This window comes from Rhinopithecus bieti, unplaced genomic scaffold (assembly GCF_001698545.2).
Source record: "Rhinopithecus bieti isolate Rb0 unplaced genomic scaffold, ASM169854v2 scaffold_4475, whole genome shotgun sequence".
NCBI lineage: Eukaryota > Metazoa > Chordata > Mammalia > Primates > Cercopithecidae > Rhinopithecus > Rhinopithecus bieti.
Window position 1 is genome coordinate 116,350 of NW_016804399.1, and position 23,593 is coordinate 139,942.

The window sequence follows — 23,593 nt, forward strand, 5'->3', positions numbered from 1 at the left end:
TTTTCTTTTTTTTTTTTTTTATAGCGACAGGGTCTCACTATGTTACCTAGACTGGTCTTAAACTCCTAGCCTCAAGCAGTCCTCCTGCCTCAGCCTCCCTTGGTGCTGGGGTTACGGGCATGAACCACCGCACCCAGCTGAGTGCTTTTTAACTTTACAGTTCACTGCTTCTTTTTCTCTCCTTGATTCCAAACTGACCATATTACTAAACTAGATATTAATTAAGGAGTGATTGTGTGCATATGTTTGTGTGGAATATATGTTACAGGCTGCATTCCAGAGCCACTTACAAATTTTCTGTTTTATTATGTATTTTAAACAGAATCATACCCTATAATTCTGTTATTTTTAGATTATACTTTCTAGTTGTTGGTCTTAATGTGCTTTTAATTATTTAGAGTTTTACTTTTTATTATTTGTTTAGTATGTATTTTAGACTAATTTTGTTTTTTGGTCTTTTTTTTCTTTTTTTTTCTGCCACATCTTTGGAGAGCTCAGATGGACTAATTTTGAAATTGATTTTTTCCTGTTTTACTTTCTCTTTTCAAATGGCAAACAGGAAGCATACAAGTAAATAAGAAACGTATGAATTTAGTCTATACCTTACCAAGAAAAGACAGGTGCCATTCCTCCTGCTTAGCTCTGTAGTGGCCCTCCTGCCTTCCTACAGTACATCCTCATTTTTTCTTAGATTAAACATTTGCCATGAAAATCAACCTTGAGGGATTATATTTGCCTCTGGTTTTTTTCCATTAGTATGGTAAACCTAAGCAGGACTATATATAGACATTATACACAAAGACTAGCCTTATAAATTGTTTTAACACTAATCCTGTTTTCATTGAAAATATCAGATAAATTGATTCAAAATACATTTGCCTATTTTGTTTCACATTGTATAAGCCAATCCTGAGATAATGACAAATCAAACTTTTAACTGAAAAATTAACCAAATTGTTTGTCATCATTGAAATGAAGTCTTGTAATTTAGTTACTGTCTTGGATAAAATGTTAATAAAACTTTTCCAGACCAGAGAGTTTCATCCTAAATAATAGGATACTTTCAAAAAATAGTATTTCAAGGTTGCCTATGTAGTTTAGAGTTAAATTCAAACTAGCAATTTTAGGAAAAAACAGAAATGCAACTAAGCAGCCAAGAGAAAGACACTATTGAAAAGAATACTTAAAAGTTAAATATTCCTTAATTTCAAGTTTATGAACACAAATACATTAAACTAGAATGCATTTTAGAAATGAACTACTTTAGGCATTTTAAATTGCTGGGGAAAAACATCCTGAAGGAGGGCCTTGAGTAGATCTAAAAAAAAAAAGTCTATATCAAGGCAAGTAGTTTTGTAGTTATCGGTTTAGTCAGTCTGCTGCAGAATTGAATCCAGAGTTTGATTCCTAAATTTCTTTCTGGGCAGGTACACTATTGAGGCTCGTTTCAGATAGCCAGAAATAAACCATTTATGAAATAGTAGATATTTTCCAAAAACAGTTCCCTTTTTTTCTTTACATATATTTTCAGAATGTCAACTGTCTTGTACATGTTGATTTGGCCTACATTGTTAATAATTAGCGATATTTTTAAAAGCCCAATTAAAAATATGTTATTTCATCAGTTTCATTTTATCCATGTGTCAACAAAATTTTATATAGACATTTATACAGGTAATTCTGTAAGTTTTTATGTTTGCAGTTACTGTTCAACAATTCTATAGTAGATTCTGTTATTTGACAGTATCATTTTATTCCAAATAATGTTAAATGAATTTCAAAGATTTTTATAAATAAAGTAGTATTCAGTCTCCTGTTTTAAAAATCTTAACATTTTTTTCCTGTCTATCTCTAACATAGCATAGATTTGCACAGAGGACTGATAGAGGATATGTTGCATTCATAAGACATCACCACAATTACAGCAGATCAAGTGTCCCTTTTCAAGGAAAATGGTGATTTAAAATGAGACACAGCTGTCTTTCCTTCTATCATTTGTATAATGCCTTCCAGTCTCAATGAAATGAATGAGTCGTTTTCTCTTTAAATCTTTGTGTAATATCATTATAATGTTGTGGCTTTGAAACTTTTTATCTGAAAATCATCTTTGTATACACTCATCTGATTTGGACAGAAAACAAAAACAAGACCTAAAAGTGTAGTAGGAATAAAGAAGGTACTTACCCGTAGTTCCAGAGGGTGCCAGCTGGGTTTAACCCACTATTGAAGGGAAGGAAGAGGCATCTCCTTCCCTCACAGACTAATCTAGTGGCTCTGTGCTTAGTATTATAGCACCACTGACTTTTATCAGCTGCCAGACAGTGACATCTGATGTGCTTGCCTGTCCATCTACCTATGCTGGCATGTCAAAGTAAGAGTCCACAATCTAAACAATATCTCAGATGTCTTAGTGATATTTAAGGAGTGGGATTACATGAGCTTCTTTTGCAAGCCTCTTTATTTTAGACGTGAATTTTGACTATGAACTTTAGCAAGCTCATGTGAGGGAAGGGCGGTGAATAGGGAAATGGGAAAAATGGAAAAAAACCCTCTTATTTCTTTATTTTGGTGGGGACTTTGAATTTTCCTAGTTTAAGAGATAGGACTAAAGGGGAAATAATATTTCAAGAGTGGAGTTCATCTATCTATTATAATAAGACTTCTCCAAGTAAATAAGACCAATGGTAGATGGGCTCCAAATTGATTTGTATTGCATAATTCTTCATCTGAAGTCTTTTTTTCTTTTGCCTAATGAGAGTAGGATTCAATAATAGATTTGAGATCTCTCAGTACTAGCAATTTGTTCTAAGGTGGAGGGCAGTCTGGGCAAAGCAGGAGACCAGGGTCATAGTGACATGTCACTGGCAAGGTAGGGAGGTGGAAAAACATGATTGTGTTTCTTTAGCAAGTTTTCTGAATCCATATGGCATATGCCCCTTGCACCTAGTACTTTTATTCTAAAAGAGTTTTGAAACAAGAAACAACCAAGCAAATAAGCAATCTATATAATTAGAGCTGTCAATGTATGTTCATCTCCCTTTACTCCTAACAGTTATATATATAGTTTCCTTTCACTTTTTGTCACGGAGACCATCATGGTATTTAGGTTTCCTTTTTTTTTTTTTTTTTTTGAAACGGAGTCTTTCTCTGTCGCCCAGGAGTGCAGTGGCCGCATCTCAGCTCACTGCAAGCTCTGCCTCCCGGGTTTACGCTATTCTCCTGCCTTAGCCTCCCAAGTAGCTGAGACTACAGGCGCCCGCCTCGTCGCCCAGCTAGTTTTTTGTATTTTTTAGTAGACGGGGTTTCACCGTATTAGCCAGGATGGTCTCGATCTCCTGACCTTGTGATCCGCCCGTCTCGGCCTCCCAAAGTGCTGGGATTACAGGCTTGAGCCACCGCGCCCGGCCAGGTTTCCATTTTTGTGCAGGGAAGTAAATAATTGCAGAAGAGTAAAATGTTGAATCAACAAACGTGGTGAAGTAGGGTAGGTGGCATGAGGATCCGGCCAGTGGAGTAGAATTATCTCCATGGGGTGGCTTCAGTTCCCCTCCCCCATGAGTAGATACCCCAATCTTGATTGAATTAACATGTACATTAGGGTCCAGCAAATAGATGTTTAAGCACATATGAGCCATGTAAAATTCTTCACAGCTGACCATGTAGGTGTACCTTTCTTTGGTGTTCAAAGAAAGTTTGATAATTTCTGCCTGGGCGCGCAGCCCTTAGTAGAAAAAACATGCTAGACTTGGTGAGTAGGTGGTTGCCTACAAAGTCTTATTTCAGGAGTCTCCCAAAATATTCCTTAACATCTGTTCACTGATATTTCAAATTCCATTAATAGAGACAAAGCCTTTCCATCTAAATTAGAGAGACTTAAAATGCAAATGCAAGTGATAGAATAAAAATAATAATAGCCAATATATAGCATTTATAATGAGTAAGACATGCCTTCAAGCATTTTATTATTAGTTTTTTTTTTAGAGGCAGGGTCTTACTCTGTCACCCAGGCTGGAGTGCAGTGATGTGACCAGAACTCACTGCAGCCTTAAACTCCTGGGCTCAAGAGATCCTTCCTCTGCAGCCATTCAAGTAGCTAGGGCTACAGGCATGTACCACTATACCCAGCTAATTTTACAATTTTTTGTAGAGACAGAGTTTCGCTGTGTTGCCCCAGCTGATCTCGAACTCCTGACGTCAAGTGATCCTCCCACATCGGCTTCTCAAAGCACTGGAATTATAGGCATAAACCATATGCCCAGGCTATCTATTCTAAGCATTTTAAATGTGGTATATATGACTGACATTTGGTTCTGCTGGAGAACAGGGTTTGATTAGGGCATGGAAAAGGAAATAATAGATTTGAGGTCTCTCTGTACTAAAAGTTTGAGCTATACCTCACCAGCCAAGTAGGGAAGACATCCAGGACAACCTGCTAAATACCCGATTTTGCCTACAGCAGGTTCTAAGGGTACTACACTTGAGGAAGAATTTAGTTCTGCCTACTCTCTGTCTTTCAAACTTTGTCTCTTCTCTAGGTCTTTGTAAGATACAACCCAGGTTACAGTGTGATAAATGTGATAGCCTCTGTGGTACATCAAAGCTAAAGTTCTTGCTATAATAGGGGGATCAAGGGATGATTTAGGAAAGGTAAGTAGATCCTCTTTTACGATACCATTCTCAGTAGTCAGGGGTCTATATTTAATAATCTACTGTAAATTTGTTCCTGCCTTTTAACGTTTGATTTGCTTTTTTGAATGGTCGTTTGTTTCCTCACAAATATGGCTGTTTGAATGGTTTAATTGCCTATTTGAGAAAAGTCATAGACTCTTAAGACTGGAAGAATTATTACAATGCCAGATGGGTGAACTTTTACTACAGTCTGCTCATAAAGACAACCTTTTCCATTTCTTTTTCTAAATTATCAGTAAGGGCCTTCAGTAAATTATTCAAATGCCTTACAAAATACAGTAACTTCCTACTACCTCACTGAAACCTTTCCTGTTACATGTTAAGGGAATTCCTTGTCTATCAGTTTCAGAAACAGGGTAGCTATTTAACTGTCACTCATCCTTCCCTCTTCATTTATAGCTCTTGTCTTTCAAAAATATAAGGTATATGTGCTATTGTAAAAAAAAATGGTGCTGTGAGCTTCTTCTAAAGTCAGAGGTCAGATGTATGTGACGAAACTCATTTCTGTTATATCAACTGGAAAGGAAAATGTCACACTGAGGATGGAAGAACTAAAGAGTAAAGAAAGTTTTATTTTAGTTCACACAAATTCACTGTGGTTATTAAAGTTCTGCGTAGACATATAACGAAAGGGAATCCCATTGTAGCATTTATAATTTGAAATATCCAGTCTAGCATTTGACTCAATCTTATATTATTCCCAAGCAAGAAATTAATAGAATCCATTGAGTTTGGAGTTAAAGAATACAAATGATAACGTTAATTTGGCTAATGCTCTACAACTTTCTAGACATATTTACCTTTTGTTATCTGGTTTTGGAGACCTGAGTGTGAGTGCCCACTCCACCACATACATGCTGTGTAGCCTTAAACAAGTTGCTTAAACTTTGAGCTTTCATAACTAATTGAAAAATGCGGCACTATTCACAATAGCAAAGACTTGGAATCAACCCAAATGTCCATCTGTAGACAGACTGGATTAAGAAAATGTGGCACATACACCATGGAATACTTATGCAGCTCATAAAAAAGGATGAGTTTGCGCCTTGTAGGGACATGGATGCAGCTGGAAACCATCATTCTTACAAACATATCACAAGAACAGAAAACCAAAACACCGCAATGTTCTCTACTCATAGGTGGGAACTGAACAATGAGTCACTTGGACTCGGGAAGGGAACATCACGCACTGGGGCCTATCATGGGGAGGGGGAGGAGGGAGGATTGCATTGGGGAGTTTTATACATGATATAAATGATGAATTGATGGGTGCTGACGAGTTGATGGGTGCAGCACACCAACATGGCATAAGATACATATGTAACATAACCTGCACGTTATGCACCATGTACCCTGAACTAAAGTATAATTAAAAAAAAAAAAAAAAAAAAAAAAAAATGAGGCTAGGTTATCGGTGGCGCATTTCTGTTGTCCAGCTACATGGAGGCTGAGGTGGGAAAATCGCTTGAGCCCAAGAGATCGAGGCTGCAGGGAACCATGATCACACCACTACACTCCAGCCTGGGTGACACAGCAAGACCCGGCACCCAGACTCACCAAAAAAAAAAAAAAAAAAGGTAGTACCAGGTTTACCAACCTAAATCAGATGATTGATGAGAGACTCAAATGAAATGAGAAGTCGTATAATGGACATTCTGTGGGTTAATCTCCTTAACTAAATTGTTTCTGAGGGAGGGACTGTTTACTGCTTATTTATCTTGCCTAACACTGTGGCTCATAGTAGACACTCAATAAAAACTTGTTAACTTTTATGGAATATTTACCCCATAGTTTTCTCCACAGATGATTTTACTAATGAAGATGGTCATTTGTTATGAAAGATATTAACTTATAAATTCAAGGTCTTTTAAAGTTTTATTTATTTACTTATTTTTATTTTCGAGATGGGTTCCCACTTGGTCTCTGAGGTTGAAGTGCAGTGGCATGATCATATCTATTGCAGCCTCGAACTCCTAGGCTCAAGTGATCCTCCTGCCACAGCCTCCCAAAGTGTTGGGATTACACGTGTGAGCCACTGTGTCTTTTAAAGCTTTAAAGGCTCACTTTTTTTTTTTTTTTTTTTTTAAAAAAGACAGGGTCTTGCTCTGCCCTCCAGGCTGGAATGCAGTGGCGGGATCACATCTCACTGCAGGCCTGACCTCCCCAGCTTAAGCCATCCTCCCACTTCAGCATCCCAAGTAGCTGAGACTACAGACATGAGCCACCACATCCAGCTAATTTTTGCATATTTTTGTAGAGATGAGGTCTCACTGTGTTGCCCAGGCTGGTCTAGAAGTTCTGGGCTCAAGCAGTCCGCCTGCCTCAGGCTCCCAAAGTGCTGGGATTACGGGTGTAAGCCACTGTGCCTGACCTAGGCTTACTATTTGTGTGTGTGTTTGTGTGTTTGAGACAGTGTCTCCCTCTGTTGCCCAGGCTGGAGTGCAGTGGCATGATCTCGGCTCACTGCAACCTCTGCCTCCTGGGTTCAAGTGATTCTCCTGCCTAAGCTTCCTGAATAGCTGGGATTACAGGTGTGTGCCACCACTCTTGGCTCGGCTAAGTTTTGTATTTTTAGTACAGACGGTGTTTTACCATGTTGGTTAGGCTGTTCTCAGACTTCTGACCTTGTGATCTGCCTGCCTCAGCCTCCCAAAGGCTTGCTATTAAACACAGGTATGTAGAAAAAATTTAGATAATCAGTATTGGCCGTCTTCCCAAGGCAAGCCTAGCACGCTTTGTCACCCAGGCTGGAGTGCAGTGGTGTGATCTCGGCTCCCTGCAACCTCTGCCTCTTGGGTTCAAGCGATTCTTGTGCCTCAGCCTCCCAAGTAGCTGGGATTACAGGCATGTGCCACCACGCCCAGATAATTTTTGTATTTTTAGTAGAGATGGGGTTTCACCATGTTGGTCAGGCTGGTCTCGAACTCCTGACCTCAGGTGATCTGCCCGCCTCGGCCTCCCAAAGTGCTGGGATTACAGGTGTGAGCCACCATGCCAAGCCCCTAGGTTATTTTTTAAACAATATTTTGATTTGAGGTTTGTGTTGGGGGGTGGAGAAGTAGCAAATGATGATGGGTTGTGTTGTTTTAAACATAACCTGGTGGGAAAATTCACTTAACTGAATTATGTTTACATTTCTACATTTGTTTTCCAAACACAAGGACAGTTCTGTTTTTATTCTAAGGTCTGTTTTTCTTCATGGATAAAGAAGAAACCTGTATCACAAAATGTTTTACATTTTTACATTGAGATAGGACACTGAATTCCATTTTGGGAAGAGATTCCACTTCTTCAAAATCTTGTGTTATTTCAGCATTGATTTTCTTTTCCTTTTTTTTTTTTTTTTTGGAGACAGAGTCTTGCTCTGTTGCTCGGGCTGTAGTGCAGTGTCACAATCTCGGCTCATTGCAACCTCCACCTTCTGGTTCAAGCAATTCTGGTGCCTCAGTCTCCTAAGTAGCTGGGACTACAGGTGCACATCACCATGCCCAACTAATTTTTTTATTTTTTATTTTTAGTAGAGACAAGGTTTCACCATACTGGCCAGGCTGGTCTTGAACTCCTGACCTCAAATAATCCACCTGCCTCGGCCTCCAAAGTTCTAAGATTACAGGCGTGAGTCACCGCACCCGGCCTGTTTTTTTTTTTTTTTTTTCAATAAGTCTGTGTAACAAACCCTTAAATGTGAATCTAAGCACCAGGCTTAATATTTCAGCCATGGTGAAATGCACACTGAAAGGCACGGGAGGACCTACACAGTTAAAGTGACTCATGTTAGAATGCAAACTCTCTGAGGACAGGAGCTTTGTCATGATCTGTCTACAGAACCAGGAATATTTGTTGAATGAATGAATGTTGGGCCTGTCTCCCCTTACTATTGTGCTTGTAGCTCGAAAGTATTTCCACTGATGGTACAGAAATCCTTCTTTGGAAACTGGATCTCATGTGCATTATGAGTGATTGGTTCAGGAATAATTGGCGTAAAGTTTATGGCGGTATCGTCTGGATTTGTGTCCTTTGTGTAGCTTTCGGTGCTCCAGGGAGAGGAGGCCAGTTTTGGAGAAAATTTGCTAATGGATAACTTGGGAGGACTCTCTGATTTCTCTACTACTTTTCTTTCTGAAAAATATAATTAATCACGAGTTCAGATGGAAACAAAGACTCTTCCTTTTGACTCAGGGCTGAATTGTAGCAAGGAGATTTTGAAGAGTTATTACCTGGGGAAACCAAGAGTTTTGCTGTAGAAACTGCAGTGCCAGCCTCATTTTCTGCAATACACTTGAACTCCTCAGAGTCTTCAGGAAATGCTTCTGTGATGATCAAGGTGCAGACTTCCTGTGGAAAGAGCAGAAATTCAACTTGATTAGCGTATTTGGATGCCCCAAGTTAACAAACATATAGTGTGGGAGGATGTTGGGGAGAGTAGGTACTAGGAATAAATAGATTATTCCTGAGATTTAAAAAAAATCCATCTGATTAGGTATTTTCTCTTCTCAGTGGGCTCATAAAGATAAATCTTAAAAATACAACCCCATTGGCTGGGCGTGGTGGCTCACGCCTGTAATCCCAGCACTTTGGGAGGCCAAGGCAGTGGATCACCTGAGGTCAGAAGTTTTAGACCAGCCTGGCCAGCATGGCAAAACCCTGCCTCCACTAAAAAATTACAAAAATTAGCCAGGTGTGATGGTGGGCACCTGTAATCCCAGCTAATCAGGAGGCTGAGGCAGGAGAATCATTTGAACCCGGGAGGCGGAGATCATAGTGAGCTGAGATTGTGCCACTGTACTCCAGACTGGGTGACAGAGCCAGACTCCATCTCAAAAAAAAAACAAGAGAAAACAAAACAAAAAGCCCCATTAATTGTACATTTCAAAATAGCTAGAAGAGAGTAATTTGAATGTTTCTAGTGTAAAGAAAAGTAATTTAGGCGATGCATATCTCATTACACTGATTTGATTATATGAATGTATTAAATTATCACATATACCTTGAAAATATGTACATCTAATATATATCAATAAAATAAAAAAATATAAAACAATCCCATCATGGTTCTTATCAACTGCCTCTTAGACATGTCTGTTTTCTCTACTAGACTATGAAATCCTTGAAAGCAGGGATTATATTTTATTCCTTGACTTCTAGAATTTGGTGGCTTTAGTCCTATAGAAACATACTCTGAACTGAACTAGAAATTATCACTACCATCAGACTTAGACCTAATGTTAATGCAGAGATGGCCACAGTGTGATGGTCACCACACCTTCTTCTTGGACAGTGAGCAGTTTGGATGTTTGATGTCAGGACACCTCCTTACTGCTTCTGTGTAAAGTTCATGAGTCACAAATCCTAACCCAAGTGGGATTACAGGGAGAATGCGTATTCTTTGAGAGCAGGGACCTTGTCAGTCTGGTTCATTGCTGTCTCTTTAATACCAAGAACAGAGACTAACCATAGTCTGTACTCAGTAAACCTATGTTGAATTCATAAATATATGAATAAAAACACCGATGAATCCCAGTTACCTTGTTTCTTCTGCTGTGTCAGTTCAAGAGTTGGTGTAGGGGAGCCTCAAAAGAGCTCGTGAAGGCAAGAGTGACTTAGGGGACAAAGTCTTCTAATGCTAATGTTGATTTAGTCAATTATCAAGATTTTAAGAAATTATACTTACCAGGAAGGGATGATAAACTTCTGAAAGATAAGAAAAAAGAGAATTTAAGTGATGATAATTTAGTTGGGAGAAGGGGCCATATGTATGTGAGAAATACCTGGAAGCAAATACAAAATTGACTAATCTGGAGTCCCAGACAGTAAGTAAATTCTTCAGAAACTCAGAAAAGGTACATAAAGGAATGAATAAGTGGCAGGGTACAAGAACTTGATTTTAGTTCTGCTTCTACCACTAAATTGTTCTGTGACCTTGTGAAAATTACTTTACTTACCCAGACTTTCTTCATCCCTAACATGAAGATTAGACCGGAAGAATATATCTTCTCTGAATATCAGCACTGCTGAACACACTAATACTGAGATGGCCTTTTTCACCCAAGATAATCATTTTTTCCTAATTTCTTTGATTAAAACAAAATGGAAAATTACATTATGAAAATACTGTAGTATTACTGTAGAAAATATATGAAAGGTTAATAATGGTTTTCTCTATTTTTAATTTTTGTGTTCGTGTTATGTATTTTCTAGGTTTTTTATAAGTTTGCATTACTTTATTTTCAACAATACAACAAATGTTATTTAACAGAAATATCATATCCTTTTTGTAATAAGATTTTTTTCCTATATGTGATGTGTAAATATTTAGTTATTTTGAATTAATATTTAAATGAGTGTATTTTCTTCATTTGGCATAAGAACTATCTTGGATTTGAACACTGGCTTCAGCATTTACTAGCCTTGTGTCCTTGAGCAAGATTTTTTTGTATTTCTAATTTTAGTTATTTAAAAATTAGGATAATAACACATATTTCAAAATGGTTATGTGAGGATTAAATGAGAAATTGTTTATAAAGTATAAACTCATTGTTTAGCATGAGATAGATCATCATACTTAACTATCCTTCTCCAAATTAATTTACCTTGGTAGGAAAATTACCCAAATAAAGGTAAAAAGTGTATACATCAGTTTTTTTATGTTTTACCCTTTAAGAAATATGTTTATTTCTCATATTTCTTTTTGTTTATATGGTCGAAGAACTCATGGAAAATAAGCTTAATTTATGATAAACCAAATTTCACAGGCTTTATGAAAATACTCTTTTCATCAAAACAGTTTCTCGTGGGTGTTGGTTGAGAAATCATTGGGATTTGAAATAATAATTGTTTAACAGCGACAATCTTTAAGCCTTTAAAAATTCAAGCAATTAAGGCCGGGCGCGGTGGCTCAAGCCTGTAATCCCAGCCACTTTTGGGCGGGAGGCCGAGACGGGTGGGATCGCGAGGGTCAGCGAGATCGAGCACCAACCTGCCCTAAACAAGGCTAAACCGTCTCTACTAAAATACAAAAAACTAGCGGGCGGAGTTGGCGGGGCGCCCTGTAGTCCCAGCTACTTGGCGGAGGCTGAGGCCAGGGAGAATGGGGCCGTAACCCGGCGGAGGCTGAGCTTGCAGTGAGGCCCTGAGATCCGGCCACTGCCCATTCCAGGGGCCTGGCGCGACAGAGCGAGGGATCCGCCTCTCAAAAAAAAAAAAAAAAAAAAAAAAAAAAAAAAAATCAGCAATTAAACTTTAAAACATGAAGTAGACTTCAAGGTTAACTGGAATTAAAAACAATTGAAAGGTTTATCATGATACTTTTCCTCAGAACCCGAAAGTCATCTGAGTTGGTTATCTGCACGTTCTGTCTGTACCAGTGAACTTGAACTGTGGCTGTGTCCTGGATTCTGCATGCAAACATGACTGGCTGATCTCTGGTTGTAGAGTTGTCTTGAAGATGCTGAAGAACAAACACAGAGTTCAGAGGATGGAAGAAACTGTTATACCATCTACAATGATTTGATATGCCATTTGCAGTAAGAGTGCATTTTTTTAATCATAATTATTCACAGCTGACTGTATCTTAAAGCACTGTTGGGCATTCTTTTGGGCTTTGTAATGTGCTTTACAGTCAGGTGTAAATTATTTTTGTCTTCATAGAATTATATTTAATGAGAAAATTATTATTTCACTTCACCAAGAGCTATTTTTTTTCAAATTAGAAAACAGATTAGTTGAATACTCTTTCTTTTGTTATATTTGACTATTTTGTTGAATACATATCTAGTCACAGATTTAGTCTTTATTATTGGTCACAGTAGCATGGGCAGTACAGTAATCACCCCTTATCTTCAGGGGACACATTCCAAGACCCCCAGTGGAAGCCCGAGACCATGGAAACCTATGTACACTGTGTTTTTTTCCATACATACTTATGATAAAATTTAATTTATAAATTAGTCACAGTAAGAGAAAATTAGTCACAGTAAGAGATTAACAACAATAACTGATAAAATAGAACAATTATACCAATCTACTGTAATAAGAATTATGTGAATGTGATCTCTCTCTCTCTCTCTTTCTCTGAAAATATCTTATTATACTCTATTCATCTATTTTCAGATCGCAGTTTACCGTGGATCCAGTTTAACTGGATAAGGAGGTGAGTACTATATTGTAATTTGTTAAGAGCCCTGAATCAGGGAACTTGGGCCAAAATGTTAACTCTGCCACTGGCTGATTGAAGCACGTTATAGGAACTTGGAAAAGACTATTAACCTCTCTGGAACTTAGGTTCTTCGTCTGTGAACTAGGGCTAGCAAAATGTGTGGGGTTTTGAGGCTCATTTCACAAAGGTCTGAAAACTTCCTGTAAAGAATAAGAGTTACACAAATATATAAAAGGTGTTTATAGCTAGTTTAGTATCACAATGTATAAATGAATGGGTGGCATTTATGTTAAATTTACCCCTTAAATCCTGATCTTTCTCCTCCCTCTACCTGCACCCCCAGAGTACCCTGGAATCTGTAATGGTATTTCAGATTATAACTTGGCTGTGAGACCAGAGAGTGGGAATCTGAGGTCTATCAGGTGATAGACCAGCCTAACCCTTCAGGCTTGATGCCCAGAGGTCTCAGGGCATCTTATAGGGAAGGAATGCAGCAGGAGAGACTTGTAGAAATAACAAACATGTACCTGACAGCATCTGTTGAAAGTGAGCTTCCAGAATCAATAGCAATGTCACTTACTCTTAATGACATTGTTTCGTCTCCCATCCTGTATCTGGTACAGATTAAATCCCTGCCCTGCATTTCATACTTTGAGCCAGCATTGAGCATTCATTCTAGTTCTGCCAGGTTTGGTAATTGGGAGACAGAGAGCTCAGAGAAGGCTCAACCCTAGTTTTGGTTTGACCTGGGTGATTCAATTGTGCTATTTCCAGTGAGTGAGAGGGAAGATAGTGATTCCTGGCTGTGACCTAATCAGGACTCAGTTACTACTTTGCTTGTTGACTTCAGAACGGCATTTTATGGCTAGTTAAGAGAATTTGACTCTATTTTGAGGCCAGGCAAAGCAGTATCCTTGGAGGGGACAGTCTAAGCATTGCCCTCCAGAGCTGGAGGACTGCCACAGAGCAGAAGTCTAAAGAGCACAGGGTAAACCATAAATTGCTCTGTGACACTGAGCAAATCATTTCACCCCTTTTCAGCCTCATTTTTCTCATATATGACATGATAATAATCTCTGAAATCCTTTCTGGTTTCCCCTTTTTTTCTTCTCACTGCTTCACTAATGTCTACAACTTATTTATAAAATCTAAACTCCATCACAGAGGGTATTACACAAGTGGATCCTGACAGGCTGCTGCAGGGACTCTGCATCTGGTTTAAGGAATAAAAGAGAATATGATGCTGTCACTCATACTGTTAAAGCCCTGAAACTCAGGTCTATGGTGGCCAAAAACTAACGGGCTCAGTTCTAGCTGCTACTGACCACACCTTAAGTTTCCTTTATGAAAAGCATGATGCTTCTAATTTCAGTGTCAGTTTGGGTGTTTGCTCCAGTGCTACACTTTCTTCTTTATCCTCCAGCGTTCCATTAGCTGAGATGGAGAAATACAACACTGGGCAATTGTATTTGGGAAATGCATATTGGCAAGTATTTAGATACTATATATTAAACGTTTTAAAAAACTTTTATTATTTTTTTCTTCCTCCATACAGTTGTTCTTCTTGGATCTTTTAGGTTTTCAAAAAAGCATCTCCCTCCCCCGCTTTTTTTTTCAAGTTAAAAGAGAATTCATTCCTCGGATAGTTGGAATACTCTCTTATGGGAACAAGTTCCTAGAAACCAACTGTTTATCGTCTGGCACACAAAGAAAGGGCCAAGCCATAGAGCTACCATGGAGTTATTTCTGAAACCTGTGGCTTTCTTTCTTGTTCTTTTGAGGTCATGCAGCTAGAGGCTTTCTTCATGTATACTTCTTAAGAAAACTGCATTAACTGCTTTTTCTTGGGCCTATGTCTGCATTACTAGGACCCTCTCAGAAGGCTTAAAACTGAACTTACCCTCCAGGGATTAATATACAGTGGTTGAACTAAGGTAGAATAACTTGATCTGTTGTTGGAGGTTTCATTTGCTGGGGAGCTGATGGTCAGAGAAACTCTAGTGGTTTTCTTCTTTATCTGGTGGGGGAAACAAAACCAAACACCATCAAGTGAAAGACAGATTAGAGGCAACTTGGATAGAAATGCCTCAGTGTATACACATTTGAATGTAGCACATATTTTTACCTAAAATCCTTATATTTCTCTGTATTTTCATAATAATTTTAATACTTTTTTAAACCAATTATTAGTGGATTATGGTTCCAAATAGTTTCACTTTAAATTTATTTTGTCTCAGTCTGGTAATCGGGGGTGTTATGAAATACTTACGTTGTCTAGAAGAAATAACCTGTAAAGCAAATAATCACTTCAAAGTTTCTCTGCAAAGTCTTAGTTTTTTTTTTTTTTTTTGGTATTTTTTAAAGTGGAACTTTCACTATATTCACACGCGACAAATGCACATCCACATGAGATTCTGCACTTACTCTGAAATTTCTGTAGCACATTTCAACCACAATCCCAGAGGTAAAACTTTTCCTTACTTCCCTGAGCACCTGCAAGAAAGAGAAAAGATAGATTTGGTCTAAATCTCATTGGATTTTAATACAATTTAGTTCCAGTGTGTTGTATTTACACTCGGACTAGCAGCAGGTGTTGGTTACAGACAGGTTAATCCAGAACATCTGGATTTCTTTTTTTTTTTTTTAGATGGAGTCTCGCTTTGTTGCCCAGGCTGGAGTGCAGGGTGTGATCCTGGCACACTGCAACCTCCACCTTCCGGGTTCAGGCTATCCTCCCACGTGAGCCTCCTAAGTAGCTGAGACTACAGGCTGCACCACCATGTCTGGCTAATTTTTGTATTTTTAGTAAAGACGGGGTTTTGCCATGTTGGTCAGGCTGGTCTTGAATTCCTGACCTCACATGATCTGCTGCCTCAGCCTCCCAAAGTGCTGGGATTATAGGTGTGAGCCACCATGCCCAGCCCAGAACAACATAATTCTTAACTCAGGATGTAACTACTTTAGTATTCTCCATTTTAGAAATCCAGGTGTTTGCCTTTATAGAGTTATAGTACTGGTGCCTAGAGGAGGTATTGAGTCATTTCTCAAAACATTATTTCAGAGGGCATAAATTAGTATCTGTGAATTTGTGTTTTGGTAAGTCTTCAGAATATTTGTTACGGTAAGAAATATATTGAAACACATTGCTATGCTTACTATAAGGAAGGATGTTATCTTAATCTGTTCAGGCTTGCTATAATACCCTTTAAAATACCTTGCTGGGTAATTTGTAAACAATAGAAATTTATTGCTCACAGTTCTGGAGGCTGAGGAGTCCAAGATCAAGGCACCAGCAGATTTAGTGTTTGGTGAGAGCTGTCTCCTTCATAAATGGTGCCTTGTTGCTGTGTCCTCACATGGTAGAAGGGGTAAGCGAATTCCCTCAAGTCTCTTTTATAAGGATACTAATCCCATTCATGAGATTGGAGCCCTCATGACTTAATCACTTCCCAAAGGCCCCATTTCTTAATGCTATCACATTTGAATATTAGGTTTCAATATGTGAATTTTGGGGGGACATCAGCATTTGGACCATAGCAGATGTTGTCAGTGTTCCTATTATCTCCATGATGATTTACTAGAGAAATGTATTTCAATTGTTAGTACGAGAAATAGTTGAGCTTCTCCCATGATACTAGTTTAATTTTTCCTCATAGACACTATTAGTCTTAATATTGGTTGTGTTGCTATTTGTGTTAGCTACTTGAAAGTTTAGAGCTCACTTCAGAGCCAATAATTTTTTAATTTAAAATTTTATTTTCCTTACATTTACATTTAAAGATTCATTTTCAGTTTAGGAAAACTTCTAAGTGTGTTTAGAACAGTCTAGGTATATGAATTTACTTTTTATAAATTGCATACAATTTAAATACATGAAGTATTTCGAATGAAAATTTAGCAACTAAATTCCAATGTTTTAATGCAAAATACAGTTTTAAAGACTAAGTACCAAAAAAGGTAAAATTATTATTATTATTTTTGAGATGGAGTGTCGCTGTGTCGCCCAATCTGAAGTGCAGTGATGCGATCTCTGCCCACTGCAAACCTCTACCTCTTGGGTTCAAGCAATTCTCCTGCCTTAGCATCCTGAGTAGCTGGGATTACAGGTGCGCCACCACACCCAGCTAATTTTTTTTTGTGTGTGTGTTTTTTGTAGAGAAGGGGTTTTGCCATGTTGGCCAGGCTGGTCTTGAACTCCTGACCTCAAATGATCTTGCTGTCTCAGCCTCCCAGAGTGCTGGGATTACAGGCATGAGCCACTATGCCCGGCTGCAAAATGAATCTTTATATTGATTGCACGTTGAAATGATAATCTTTTATATATGTTGTTTTAAAACATATTATTAAAATTAATTTTGCCTGTTCCTTTTTGTAATTTTAGTGTTACCATTAGAAAATTTAAAATTATATATTTGTTGTGCTCTTTTCTTTTTTTTTTTTTTTGAGACGCAGTCTCACTGTGTCTCCCAGACTGGAGTGCAGTGGCGCGATCTCGGCTCACTGCAAGAAGCTCCACCTCCCGGGTTCACGCCATTCTCCTGCCTCAGCCTCCCGAGTAGCTGGGACTACAGGCACCCGCCACCACGCCTGGCTAATTTTTTGTATTTTTAGTAGAGAGAGCGTTTCACCGTGTTAGCCAGGATGGTCTTGATCTCCTGACATTGTGATCCACCTGCCTCAGCCTCCCAAAGTGCTGGGATTACAGGTGTGAGCCACCACGCCCGGCTGTTGTTCTCTTTTCTGATAGGCATTATATTTTTATTAGATGGCACCATTCTGTACCATGAGCTTTCCTAAAGGGTTAATAAAACTTTCTCAATATCTTCTAAAGTGACTGGTTCATTCAGTTTTTCTGTGTCTCCAGAATAAACTTTGATCATTTATATTTTCCTCAAAAAATTTTTTTCAAATATATTTTCTTTTTTTTTATTTCCAAGTTTTAAGTTCTGGGGTGCATGTGCAAGATGTGTAGGTTTGTTACATAGGTAAACATGTACCATGGTGGTTTGCTACACAGATCATTCCATTACCTAGGTAGTAAGCCCAGCATCGATTAACTATTCTTCCTGATGCTCTGCCTCCTCCCACCCCTCATTCTTCGACAGGCCCTAGTGTGTGTTGTTCCCCTCATTGTGTCCATGTGTTCTCATCATTCAGCTCCCACTTATAAGTGAGCTCATGTGGTATTTGGTTTTCTGTTCCTGCATTAGTTTGCTGAGGCTAATGGCTTCCAGCTCCATCCATGTCCCTGCAAAGGACATAATCTTGTTCCTTTTTATGGCTGCATAGTATTCCATGGTGTATATGTACCACATTTTCTTTATCCAGTCTATTATTGGTGGGAATTTAGGTTGATTCCATGTCTTTGCTATTGTGAATAGTGCTGCAATGAATATACATGTGCATGTATCTTTATAATAGAATGATTTATATTCCTTTGGGTATATACCCAGTAATGGGATTTCTGAGTCAAATGGTATTTCTGCCTGTAGGTCTTTGAAGAATTGCTACACTGTCTTTCACAGTGGTTGAACAATTTACACTTCCACCAACAGTGTAAAAGCATTCTTTTTTCTCCACAACCTCACCAGCAGATTCTCTATTCCATTCCATTGGTGTATGTGTCTGTTCTTGTACCAGTACCATGCTGTTTTGGTTACTGTAGCCTTGTAGTGTAATTTGAAGTTGGGTAGTATGATACCTTCAGCTTTATTCTTCTTACTTAGGATTGTCTTTGGTATTTGGGCTCTTTTTGGGTTTCATATGAATTTTTAAATATTTTTTTTCTAATTCTGTGAAGAACGTCAATGGAAGTTTAATGGGAATAGCATTGAATCTATAAATTGCTTTGGGCAGTATGGCCACTTTTACATATTGATTCTTCCTATCCATGAGAATGGAATATTTTTCCATTTGTTTGTGTCCTCTCTGATTTTTTTGAACAGTTGTTTGGAGTTCTCCTTGAAGAGGCCCTTCACTTCTCATTAGTTGTCTTCCTAGGTATTTTATTCTTTTTGTGGCAGTCATGAATAGGATTTCATTCATGATTTGGCTCTCATAGAGCCAATAATTCAATAGAGATTAGAGTTAGGATCTCCTAAACTTGTGACCTGATACTCTTTTTACACTTTATCTATGATGATTTATTTCCTCAAACCAACATTTAGGTCACATGGCCCCACAAAGAACTTTTATGTTATTTCCATGTAGGAGAGGTTGATTGGAAGATGTAGGTTAGCCTAAATAACAAAATATGGTAATTTCCAGAAAGTCATTGGTTTATGGAAATAGAATATCTAAAATTGTAACTATTCGAGAAAATTTAGGCCATAAGTTTGCATTACACAACAATGCTTTAATGAAAACAAATTAGTTCCCACTTAAAAGTCTTTTATATATAGTGTTTGATACCATTATTAGAACTAGATTTATCTAATCTCCTTCTAATCTCAATATATAATCTGTTAATACTTGGTGGCTCTTTTCAGTCTTTAAAAACCCTTTGTCATCTTGAAGTTGTATTACCATATCAGGCTTAATTTGCTTTAGACTAAAATTTAGGTGATATAAAAAGATTTATTAATGCTACTTCATGTTTTATTTGTTAAGGTAGATAGTGGCTACAGAATGTACCTTTTATTATTATTTAAACTGTACATATATATTCTATTAACTCTTTCCTATGTATATAATATGTTGTAATAAATTCATAAGATTAAAATAAATCTGTGAACCGAAGCTGCCTTTTGTTTTTGTAAGAGTTAGTTTTTTCATTTTCTTCTTCTTCTTCTTCTGCTTCTTCTTCTTCTTTTTTTTTTTTTTGAGATGGTGTCTCTCTCTGTCGCCCAGGCTGGAGTGCAGTGGCGTGATTTTGGCTCACTGCAACCTCTGCCTCCTTGATTCAAGCTATTCTCCTGCCTCAGCCTCCTGAGTAACTGGGATTACAGGCACGCGCCACCATGCCTGGCTAATTTTTTTGTATTTTTAGTAGAGACAGGGTTTCACCAAGTTGACCAGGCTGGTCTTGAACTCCTGACCTCAGGTGATCCACCTGCTTCAGCCTCCCAAAGTGCTGGGATTACAGATGTGAGCCACCATGCCTGGCCAGTTTTTTCATTTTCAAAGAACAGATAGTATTCTCAGTAGTTCAGAAGAAGATAAATTCAGTTCTGTGAATATGCATTAGATAAAGTATTATAAACATGCATAGATTACCTTTATGTCTAAAATTAGGCACAAACAGAAACAGCCTATATCTACATATTCTCTAAACAGGGTGGAATCAAACTTTGATGTGCTAGCTGCATTTGCTTGACTTGGATCATTTTTCTAAAAATGAAAACTTCACAGTCAAACTCTTGGATTGGTGAATGCTTCCTGAGGCCTCTTTTGCTAAGACTCCAGAAACAGCACAAAGGATTTTGGAGTTAACTGACACAATTAAATTATATGAAAAGCTCAATAGTGCAAAAGATTAATAATAATATAGGTTCATCTTAATATCATAAGATGTAAGAAACATTAATGTCATAAGACATTAAATCATGCCAGTGACATCACAAGACAGTGCATGATCACCTGGAAGGCTTTGAGAAGTAAGTGCTAGAAATAAGTAAGGAGACAGAAGCTTGATTGGTCTAAGAAGGTCAGTGTGGACCTTCAACTGAATTTTGAAGAATGTTTAGAATTGGAAAAGATGAGGTATGTATGTGAGATGAGGGTTGAGGGTGAATAGTAGTGGGAGATGGATAGGGAAGGGCACTGAGTAACATTCACGGAACATTAAACTGTGCGCCAGATACTGTGGCTTGTACCTTTATCTCGAGGGTGAGGCAAGCAGCCCATGACCATTAGATGGTATGGAATACTCTGGGATCAGATTGTTTGCATTTACTATTAGATATGTTAGGTTTCCCTCTAAGTCTCATGATCCCCATTGGTTAAAAAGACACAATAGTAGTGTTTATTTCTAGAGTTAGATAGCTTACAAAAGCACGTAATTTATATATGATAAATATCAAGCGCTCAATGAATGTTAGCTGCCATTATTATTGTGATGATGGTTGTTATATGGAGATCCAGGGGATAGTCTACCCTTCGTCAGAGGTTACTAATCTGGGCCTCTTTGATATTTCTTCTCTTGTGAACTTAGAACTTCTATAATACACTTTTGTTTTAAATAATCTATTATCATGTACTTTCTTTGGAAATTCCTCAAGATCAGGGATCTTTTAATATGTAATATGTCTCCCATCCCCAAAATGTCTCGCCCACTGTTGAACACACAGGTGTGGAGTTGGTTGATTTCGCAGATTATTGCACAGGGAGATGTTACATTTTCCTAGGAGGTGTATGTTGCCTTGTGCTATTTTCCTCAACCCCACCTGACAAATAAAAGCAACTGATATAGAAGGATTTCTCCTCTTTTGACCTTGGCAGTAAATCCTAGCATTACACCAGCCATCTTAGGTGAGGTTAACCAATCCTGTGATTGCAGACCAGGAGGTGACATGAGAAGGTATGGAAGAAACATACCTTATAAGTAAATGTAAGGTCAGCTGGTGCAAGAGGATAAAACATCCTCTAAGCTTCTGGCACATCTCAAAGGAATAGCTGGAAAAGATTAGCAGAATAGTTTTGGTGGTGTGTGGAATTCAGGCTTTTGCCACCTTGAAATTGTTCTATATCCTTTAGCTAATGAAAACAAAGAAGAGAAAATTCTATCTTTATAAAGAGAAGGGTCTTTGTACCTGGCTTCTTAACGTTCATGATGCTCCTCCTTCTAAGCATGGACAGTCAAGCTTCATGGGCAAGTCACCCAGCAGCCCCTGCTACCATTTAATCCATGGGGTGGGGAGGCCAAGCGGATTTTCCTGTTTCCTGTCCCTGATCTTCCAACCAATGAAAAAAGACAGTGATTATTAATGGAACAAAGAAGTGCCCTGAATCTTACTTTGGGTATATTGCTGAGTTATATAATCTGTGTCTGAAATGGATAAAAATATAGAAAGATCAAGTAATATGGTGAAAGAGAGCACTAATTCAAGATTAAGGGAATCTAGATTCTGTTTTAGGGCTGTCGTTTATTAGTTATGATTTGGGCAAGACCTTTGGGGTCTCAGTTATATCAGAAGTGAGATGGTCCCTGAGTTTTCTTCTAGGTCTAATATTTCCTATTTTAAAACATTTTTTAAGAATCTCAAGGTCTGATCATGCTTTAAAATCTCCAATTTTCAGAATTACCAGAGTAGATGAATTTCCATCAGAGGATAAGAGAAAGAAAGATGAACCTTGGTGCTTAAAGTGAAAGCAGTCAGCACTTAAGGCACTGGCTTTGACTGCCACTTCAGAATGCGGAGGTTTGAAAGATAACAAGCGGAGTCTTAAACATTACTGAAACAATTTAAAATATTTATTTATTAAAATCTTTCAGAACTAATTTGAGTAAATGATAAAGCAAAGCCAAACACAAAAGGAGTAATCTCTAAAAGAAAGCTCATCCTTAAATATTGGCTTCTCTTGCTAAAGCCACCGTAGTCTCTTACATTTAATTCTCGTGTATTTTCCACTAGGGGAGAGAAAGAGATTTTTCAAAAGGAAAAAAACCCTTTTGTTTGCCTGTTCTGAAAATACCACACTCCAGAATATAAAAATGAAAGTGTGGGTTCATAGTACATGCAGGCCCTACGTGTGACCTATCCTGAAGTGTTCGTTCTTGATTTTATGTGACACTGGGGATGTCCTTGAGGGAAAAAATAGCCAGAGGTTTTACTTTGGTGATGAGTTATGCTAGCAGGCTTCATGTCTCACGTAAATGGTAACCTTTGCTGAGTGTAACCCTAGCTCTTTGTAAAGAGAACAGAATTAGACTCCACCAAATGAAGAGTCCAAGACCTTGGCAATCTTACCCTGGAAAGATGACAAGATACATAGAGATCAGACAAATGAACAATGATGATGCCTTTATAACATTGCCTGAATAGCTAGGATGTCTGCAGAGTTATACTAGCTTCATGGATATTATATAGGTTCAGTGGTCTGAAAAATAGGACATTAGATCTATTTCAAAGTGAACAACTGTAGAATTTGATAGTAGCTTCATTAGGAAAAAAAGAGGAAAGAGAAGTAAGGTAAGGCAAGTTTAGCAATGTACAGTATTTTAAATGTATCAAAATGTCACATTAGTGAGAATATTTTAAATTCATACAATAACCTAAACTCTGCATTCTTTTAAAATGTTACTTAAGTTATTTTGATTTGATGGAGAGTTTATTGTGCTGTTCCATATACTTTCTTTTGCTTGCCTATTTTATTATTTAGTGTTTTGTTTCGCTTTGTTTTAGAGACAGGGTCTTACTCTGTCACCCAGTCTGGAGTGCAGTGACATGACCGTATGTCACTGCAACCTTGAACTCCTGGGCTTAAGTGATCCTCCCACCTCAGCCTCCCCAGTAGCTAGGACTACTGGCATGTGCCACTATGCCTCGCTAATTTTTTTTTTTTTTTTTTTTTTTGTAGAAATGGAATCTTGCTAGGTAGCAGAGGCTGGAGATTTAGTGTTTGCATGTTTATATTCTATTTGATAATAGATGCCATACTAGGTAACCTTTATTCACGTAAAGATAATTAATTCAAAGTGTCCATAAAGCACCAGATATGGTGGAAGATTTTAACACTTTAATTACTTTTTTATTTTTTATTTTTTAAGAGACAGGATCTTGCTGTGTTGCCCAAGCTGGAGTACAGTAG

General features: G+C 37.9%; 2 protein-coding genes across 5 annotated transcripts in view; one reads left to right on the plus strand and one right to left on the minus strand.

The window, feature by feature from the left end:
* Positions 1-2,347, minus strand: part of MYOT (myotilin) — a 23,017-nt gene extending 20,670 nt beyond the window's left edge. For both annotated transcript variants that reach the window (XM_017867843.1, XM_017867842.1), the window contains exon 1: positions 2,185-2,347. The gene's annotated coding sequence lies outside the window, so the exon portion shown is untranslated. The remainder of the gene's footprint in view (positions 1-2,184) is intronic.
* The window catches only part of KLHL3 (kelch like family member 3), a 295,050-nt gene that overhangs the window by 22,503 nt on the left and 248,954 nt on the right, over positions 1-23,593 (plus strand). For 2 of the 3 annotated variants that reach the window (XM_017867839.1, XM_017867841.1), the window contains exons 2-3: positions 12,054-12,212; positions 12,799-12,838. The gene's annotated coding sequence lies outside the window, so the exon portion shown is untranslated. Of the gene's footprint in view, positions 1-12,004; positions 12,213-12,798; positions 12,839-23,593 lie in introns of all 3 variants that reach the window. The other variant, XM_017867838.1, reaches the window with a different exon arrangement.